The sequence below is a fragment of the Schistocerca piceifrons genome, chromosome 7 (genome assembly GCF_021461385.2).
Source record: "Schistocerca piceifrons isolate TAMUIC-IGC-003096 chromosome 7, iqSchPice1.1, whole genome shotgun sequence".
In the NCBI taxonomy this organism is placed as follows: domain Eukaryota; kingdom Metazoa; phylum Arthropoda; class Insecta; order Orthoptera; family Acrididae; genus Schistocerca; species Schistocerca piceifrons.
In genome coordinates, this window is record NC_060144.1 from 401,943,692 (window position 1) to 401,951,856 (window position 8,165).

Sequence of the window (8,165 nt, forward strand, 5' to 3'; positions counted from 1 at the left end):
TCCCAACTGGTTGTTAGAACACAGATTAGAATTTATGTGTGGCTACTTGGAGAATGAACCAGCTGTAACAATGCGATCGGTCATTCACGATTGCCACAGTGAAGGAGAATTTTATCATACCTTCCTCTCAGCATATTGGTCTCAAGCTACACAAGACCGAGTAAAACATAGCATCATAATGATGAAACATTTCGAACAATCTGAATTCTCCAGTCTTGTGAAATATTTTGAAGACATGTTGCATAAGAATCAATATCTTTCAAACCCATACAGCCCCTCAGAACTCATCCGCATTTGCTTACTCAATTTGCCTGAACATTTACGACATATTATTTTAGCAGGACGTTGCAAAGACGACATTGAAGCTTTTCAGGGACTGTTACAAGAACAAGAACAGACAGTCGCGGGATGCTAAAACAGGAAAACAATCACTACAGGTCACATCCGTCACAATTCTGTGACGACAGAAGCAATAACTGGACACGACAAGCCTATTCTTACAACGCAAATCGTGACCAAAACAGACACCACCCATATGACAACCGTTGGCAGAGCAGTAATAATTACAGGGAAAGATCACCTCTCCGCGGTAGCGACTATCACAGAGACAATCAGAGAAACAGACAATTTGGGAACCAAAATAATTATTATCAAGGGAGACAGAAAAACTTTAGACGCAACGGTCCAGCGCGCAGTTACGATTCAGGGAGAAATTCTCCACCACATGACCGACAGACAAGAAACTACAGGAACTACCGACATGACGACAGACGATATAATCATAACGACAGACCTGAATTTCATCAGAACTGGCGGGATTCAAACAGGGCTGGGCCCTATGGGCAAGGTGAATTTGTAGAAGTTAGGTCTCCAAATCCCAATAACGACGCGCGCCAACAAAGCAACAGACAATGACTCGCACCACAGGCAGCCGCGTGCGCTGGCTGGCTCAGAGAAAAATAACATAGACGCTAAACTTGAGAAAAATTTTAGCATTCCTTACCGACGTATAAAACATGACAATTGCTTTTCAGTTGAAAGTCTGCGTACTAGGAAGAGTAAAGGGTTACACCACATTTCACATGTAAAACCGTTTATTGAATGATAATCTGCTGTTTAACTTAGCCTTTGCCATATAACTTTTCACTTTACATTGCTAGTATGCTTTGTCAGACTTAGAATCTGTTAATATGCAACAATGTTTGAAGTTAAATATCCAGTCAAGAACCAAGAGAACTTATTTAAACAGATATTATGAATGCATTGTTATAGTGAACAGACGACACAGTGTTGTTATTTGCACATTCTTGTTTGTTAGTTGCATGTTTACGTAACGACTATAAGACTCACATACTTAGAACATTTACCGGTACTGCTAATTAGATTTTAATGCAACATTTTGGTTTACTTGAAATTTGGTGTATCATGAGGTAAGTACATTGGCTTCTGCAGAACTTAGCTTTCGGAGGACGATAACTACGACACTTCCACAGAGATTATCTTACAGCAAGACGCACATTTAGCGCTACAGGACACGTATTTGAGTGATTAATTTCGCACTTAAAACATGCATTTTTTAAGATATTTGAAGTACAATGATACAAGGGTTTTCCGTGATATATTTCATTCCATTGCTGTAATCTGTAACACCTGAGGGTATAATTACATTAATCCTCAGGGGGGTACACGCTTACTTTGTGTACCATGTGTTTGTCAAATACAAGGAGCCCTAGCTAATATGGTATTTGCTTATACAACTTTACACATCGGTACCATATTTCTCTAACACAGAATTACACAGCTATCTGATTATTTGACAGAGAAACAAACATTCTTTTTACTACGTCAGTGACAGATGTTTACGCAATTACACAGTTGGATAACTTCAGACTTATGAAACTGTATTTTGTCTGTACTTTGTAAACTGTTCATATTTTTTCGGAACCATTGTGATACAATGAGAGCTTTGAATGATGTATTTGGTTTGGGATCATGATTTTTAAAGTATGTTTGAGGTAGATGACACTATTGAAATGAGCAGAGAATTTTTTTTTAGGTTTTGAAATTATTGGAGGAAGCTACGACGATTTTGAGAATTGACTGAGATGTTACGATATTATTACGACGACGATGTGTATTATGCTGTTGAGGTATGTTTATGATCAATAAGATGATGCTACCGTATATGAGGAATTTGAATATGTTATGTATTTATTACGATGAAATATTGAAGTGTCGTCGCAAGATTGACGTGTCGACGAATATGTATATGTGTAATAAGGTAAGGAATAATGAGTAGTGGTTAGGGACTCTGATTTGTGGAGAAGGATGTTGGAAATCAAGAATCGTACTTTAAGAGTTATGAAATGTGTGTAAATGTGTGAATGTATCACAATGCCGACGAAAACTTTTTGAACACTGTTATATTTACAGGATTTTGTTTCTACACATTTGTAACGCAAATTTTCGACCTGTGAAATTTTTATATGAGACTGTCACTATAGCGAAAACTGCTGTCGTAAATATTTCGGTAAGAAAGGTAAGTGACCGTGACGTAATTCGTTGTGAGCGGCCAGGTGTGCCAGCCGCCTTGAGAAAAAGCCATTAGGTGGTAGAAAAAAAAAAGGGGAGGCCATTATCCTCGCTATCGACATTCCTTTATAGAAAGCATCGTAAATACGGCACCCTCAAACTTGAAAACATGCTTACACTGTAGAGTTCTTAATTTATGATATTTACTGAAATGAAGTGATGAGAAACATTTTATGTCTATTGTCTTGCTAGTTGAAAGATTGTTTACTGCATTATGAAATGCCATATGACTAGTGAATGACGTTTGACTCCTTGCTTTGCCTATTTTGTTTAATATTTAGTTCCTAGCTGCACTGCAGCATTGGTTAAAATAAAATTTAATATATGTACTAATATAGTTATTTTATGCCTACAGATCCAGTCAATAAGAAATTAATGATCTCCTTCCAAGAAAACGAGGGCACATAAATAGACATTTCCCTTCACAGGAATTGCATAAATACTATTTTTAATGACTTGGTAATTTCTTTTCTAGAATAAATTGTGATGCATCACTCTTGTGTTAAGATGTGACATAGGTATTAGACATGGTCATTTTCAGCTTTGTCATGTTTAGATATAAGCTGCTGTTTGCCAGGCATAGTGCTACTGAATTTTAATTTGTGTTACTCTGCTAAGCCAGATTTATTTTTCTTGTTTGCTGCACGTTGCCTTATATTAGTTGTAATATTGCAATTGTTTTGCCAGTTTGAATTTTTTGTCATTGATGTTTGTGTTACTTGTTTTGTGCTGCTGCATTGCCTCGTCCCTTAGTTTAGCATCTGAGTTCAGTAGATTTAAGTTAGCTTAAGAGGGGGTAGACTATATAAGAGAATAAGTTGCGATGAATTGGAAGAAACGCATTGAGAAGATATAAGAAACAGATTTGGCAAAAATGAGTAATTATTTTGAAAGAAATATGAATAGAATACAGAAAGCAGGTATAGATAGGACTTTTTGGGAATAATGATGAATGAAGGGAGATCTCCAGGAAGTAAAGAAAGTTTTGTTTGCAAAATACTGCAGTAAAACAAACCCTGTCCTTTCCTTTTGTATTATTATGCTATGTGTTTGTGTATCCTTGTGTATTTCTTTTCTTCCTGTCTCTGTGTACTGTTTCGTAGAAATTTTTTTCTGTTCTAGTACTAAGCTACGTTCACTATGATGAGGAATACTGTTATCCTCAAATATAATTTGCATTTATAATATGTTATTTTCTTTGTAATGATGTTTAGACATTATTTATTCTGTTCTGTTTTTAATGCTCATGTGTGAAGTTGATGTTTCAAAAGTTATTCTGATCTTTTATATATTTACTTATGTCATAATTCCTGTAACACTGATGTATATGTTATTTCGATTCTTTTGTAAAGCCTGTACTACTACAGAGTTATCTGTATTGTTATGTTCTTTAATGATGTATTTTGTTCCTTTGTAATTGTATTCTCATGTTATAAAATTGTAATTGACACCAGTTTATCAAACTAAGTAACTTGTAAGCATTCATTTCACTGCACACATTTCCGTTGGTCATAGTATATGGACAATATGTGAGAAGTAGGGACTGTTAGTGTTTGCACCTGTGTTAATAATTCAGCAAGGGACTGGATAACAGCATTGCTGGTTCTAAAGACATTTCAAACAAATTTTTTGTGAATGGACAAGTGGTGGTTTATGGACTTGCTATATTCTCTGCAAGACTCTTTGATGGTGATTGTGCACCTGCACAGTCACAACAGATGGCTGCTGGCTATCTCTACCAGGACTACAGTGGGTCTGCATCTTTGATGGCCTGCCAATTTCTACAAGGACTGCAGTGGGTCTGCACCTTTGATGACCCACCAATACCATTATTTCTACAAGGACTGCAGTGGGTCTGCACCTCTGGTGGCCCACCAATACCGTAATCCCTACCAGGACTACAGTGGGTCTGCTCTGTGATGACCTACCTACCAATATTCTTCAAAACTTCGAATGACTCTGCTGTGGGTTTGCTCTGTTGTGACCCATTACCTGTCTGCATCTCAAGAGTCAGCACTGTCTTTCCGTTGGAAGGACAACACTACTTCTTCAAGACTGCATGGAAATCCACTATTTCTGTGTGCATTCTCTTTTACTACTCAGACTTTGAGGAAAAAAACACTGTAAGATCACTGTGATGAATGATCAGGACTGTCTTTATGGACAGTGAGAAAATTTTAGCTTTTGACCAACATTGTATCAATAAGTGTGTGCATTTGATATTTTTGTTACTGTAATTATGAAAAATTTATCAAATCATTATTGGCCACTGTCCAAAACAATTTGTAAAATTTTTTGTGGGGAGCATGGGGGCTATGTAAGTAGGCTGTTTAGGTTTTTTTTATTGGTAACGCCACCTCTGTATGAAAATCACTGGCTGTGCTGTGTGCAGTCTGTGGCTGCTTTGCATTGTTGTAATACTCGCCATTGTAGTGTTAGGCAGCTGGCTGTGAACAGCACGTAGCGTTGCGCAGTTGGAGGTGAGCCGCCAGCAGTGGGGGGACGTTTCAAACTTATTGAATGTTTCAAGAGCAACTGTTCCAACAGTCTGGCAGCCTACACAAAACATGGAAAGATATCATCGTGTAAACGTAATGCTGGGCGCAAATCAAAACTAATGGCAGAGATCGTCATACGCTAATACGAATTGTCTCAAAACAACACAAAACTACGACGGCTAAAGTGACTGCAGAGCCCATATCTATCGACACCGTCCGCCGAGAACTCCATAAAGCGAATATTCGTGGACGAGCTGCTATAGCAGAACCATTAGTGACGACAACCAACGCAAATAACCGTAAAACATGCCATTAGCATAAATGCTGGGCGGCTGATCAGTTGAAACACGTCAAATGACCCAACGAGTCAATATTTTTGTTATTTCCAACATCGGGACAGTCCTGATTGCTTGATTCAAATGTTAAGCATGGAGGTGGAAGTGTGATGGTGTAGACAGCCATATCATGATATTCTGCTGGTCCCATCATTATTCTTAAAGGCGGCCTTACCACCAATGATTATGTGAAAAGTTTAGATGATCAGGTGCACCCAGTGATTCGAATGTTGTTCCCAACAATGATGCCATATTTCGGGACGATAATGCACCCTTTCACAAAGCCAGGACAGTACAATCGTGGTATGAGGAGCATGCAACTGAACAGCGTCTTCCCTGGCCAGCACCGGCCCTGGACTTGAACATTATCGAACCGTTGTGGACGGTATTGGAGCGCAGATTTTCGCCTCCCTCGTCACTATAGGTGTTAGAAGAGGTTCTGATCGAAGAGTGGCATAATATTCCACTGGAGACTATAAAATCATTATATGCCACTTTTCCAAGAAGAATCGCAGCTGTATTACAGGCAAATGGGGATCTAACCCCTTATTAATAAACCATTTCCAAGTAAGTACAAGTCTTCATATTATTTTGTCTATTCCCTGTATGTGACATAAATTTCAACTTGATACCTCTAGGGCCTTAACTGTCGGGCAGACAGACAGATAGACAACAAATTGATCCCATAAGGGTTCTGTTTTTACTGACTGACGTATGGAGCCCTAAAAACAGCCGATTTTGATTGCATAATATTTTTATTTAATAAAATTATAAACAGCCGACCAGTTGCAATGGATAAAGAATTCTTTACCTAGGTTTCAACAAATTTAAATTTGTCTTCTTCAGAAGGTGGCCTAAGGACAATGAACATCATAGCTTACATTAGAAAGGTATGAAACTTAAGTCAAGAATAGATTTTAACACAAATTAGAGAGCTCTTGCATTACAAAAATATGAGAACGACGACTGGTACTTAAAATTTTACATTAGTATGGACTGATGTATCATCGCCGTTTTTACAAATGTCTGCATAGATCCATTTGTTAAAATTAAAATATAGCCCTACAAATAGGGTTTGTCACGTAAATATAAATTAGTACATGGATGTTGCAGAGCTCACAACCGACTGAGTGTAATCGGCCAGCGTAGTTACTCTGCGGCCAGGGCAGGTGGCGCTCATGGCGCGAACCATGTGCCGATTGGCGTACAAAAGCAACGTGTAAATTATCAGTATTAATAACGTCCTTAGATAAAGTAACAATAAAAAGAAGGAAAGCGTTTAACACTCCCGTTATAACAATATGGGAGCCTTGGTACAATTAATGTAGTTATACATCAAAAAGGCAGGTGGCGCTTACGCCGAGAGAGTTACGTACAGTGGCATATACAGCCAGAATATAAAAATTACACTACAATATTAGTGAAGCCCACACACGGTATATATGTCAGAACTTTAAAATTGATAATAATGGCTCTTAAGACAGAATTACGAACCCTGGTCCACAATCCAGGTAATAAACATTCGCAGGGAACCAACGTTTTAGAGCCAGACAAAATCACATAAGGGCCGATGTAGTGGCAGCCATACATCGTGAGAAAACCACATTACATAAAGGGTAGTGAGCTTAAAGATTTGAAAGTGCATCATAGCTTCCTGAGAAAATAGACCACTGAGGTTACCAGCATTAATGTTATACCATAAACAGTATTACGTGGAACCGTTGCTGTTGTGCAGCTAGGTTTAAAATACTGATATTTTTATTTTTTTAAAAAAACCTTGTCATACAGAACACTCTGGCAGTTTAAAACTGTGTACAGAACGATGACATGGACTCAGCGCCATGCCCATCTTGGGCAATACTCTTACCACCCCAGCCATGCTCGCATCGACTCACGATCTGCCCTCACAGCTTCGATTCAGCCAGTACCTCTCCAAATTTCACAACTGTAAGATCACTGACGTACACACTATGGGATTTAACATCGGAGGTCATCAGTCCCCTAGAACTTAGAACTACTTAAACCTAACTAACCTAAGGACATCACACACATCCATGCCCGAGGCAGGATTCGAACCTGCGACCGTAGCAGCAGCGTGGTTCCGGACTGAAGCGCCTAGAACCGCTCGGCCACACCGGCCGGCACTGACGTACACAGTGTGAACTTATGTGCCCATAGGTGAGGCCGATAATGCATGGTTGAGAGGTGGCATTCGATTCGAAACTAGTTATTTCGAATCCTAATGTTCGAAGAAGTTGTCATCGGAAAGAAATGACGAGTTGGAGGTGTACAGCATCAAACAGGGGGATGAGTCTGCTATCTGGTCAAAAGTATCCGAACAGCTAGTAATAAATACTGTTGCCACCTCTGATCGAAATTCGACCAACTAAGTCAGTGGACCTTATCTGTGATATAAAAAAAATGCCGTCTATCTTAAAGTGATAGTCTCCATGCAAAACTCTGAAATTTTAGCATCAGAAATGACCCATAGCAAATGCTGCATTGCATCTACGAGTACTCTTGGAATAATTCTTTGATTTCTCTGGAATTTTTTGATCTTTTAAGTGAGTCCTTGACACAGTGCGTTGAAAAATTCATTTTGTGCAACTGGTGGCAAAATAACTTATGACAGCACAATGTGACTGCCGTTGTATCGCGTAAAGCAACATCAGATGCGAAATGATGGACTGTAAATTCATCAAACTGCAATTATAACTCTGAAAATTATTTGAAATTACGT